The sequence below is a fragment of the Hyperolius riggenbachi genome, chromosome 10, assembly GCF_040937935.1.
Source record: "Hyperolius riggenbachi isolate aHypRig1 chromosome 10, aHypRig1.pri, whole genome shotgun sequence".
Lineage (NCBI taxonomy): Eukaryota > Metazoa > Chordata > Amphibia > Anura > Hyperoliidae > Hyperolius > Hyperolius riggenbachi.
Window position 1 is genome coordinate 164,619,442 of NC_090655.1, and position 922 is coordinate 164,620,363.

A 922-nucleotide genomic window follows, 5' to 3' on the forward strand; every position below is an offset into this window, starting at 1 on the left:
GCAGATTTTGCCCTAACCAATGTTCAAACCTAGGACTCAGCCCGTGGGGTCTGTGGCATGCAGAGCAGGGCGGCAGCTGAATTACGATTATTTTCCAGTGAAACGCAGCCGCATCACGATTATTTTCATAGGGAGGCACCACAAGGGGAAGGATGGGGGAGCGTGTCGGGGCACCATGGGGGGGGGGGGGCACCACAGGTTTTCTCGCCTGGAGTGCCAAGATGGCTAGAAGCGCCCCTGGTGTCACACATGAGCCCACATTACTCCAGTGACCACGTGGGGCGCGTGTATGGACGAAGGGTGCCGCCTGGATCCAGTCCGGAAGCAGTGACGGACGCAGACAGGTAGATAGTGCACTGGGCACCAGCAGATGTATGGGTGCACCTTTAGGATATAGATGTAGAATAGCTGTTGAATAAGAAAACTAGTGCTTGGTAAGTGTACTTGTAGAGGGTGCAGACAGGAACAAAGAACATCGATCGGGCCCTAGGCAATCTAAATGTGGTAACTGTGGGTACATCTAAGAGTGATGTGCAGGTCATCTGCAAAAGCATGAGGGGATTCTTCCTCTATTACACATTCTTCATGCACAATCTGAACCAGGTTTACGGGTGATAGACCACACCTCTGCGTTTAATGTGCACAACATTCTCAGTGGATTCACAACAGCTCTGCAAGGAGTGCATATGTAGAGTATACTACTACTGTGTAACTTCATTTGTAGTCACCAACCTCAAATTTAAAGAGAAACCGTAACCAAGAATTGAACTTCATCCCAATCAGTAGCTGATACCCCCTTTCCCATGAGAAATCTATTCCTTTTCTCAAACGGATCATCAGGGGGCTCTGTATGGCTGATTTTGTGGTGAAACCCCTCCCACAGTGTGATGTCAGCGCCTCACAGCACTGAGGTACTGACATG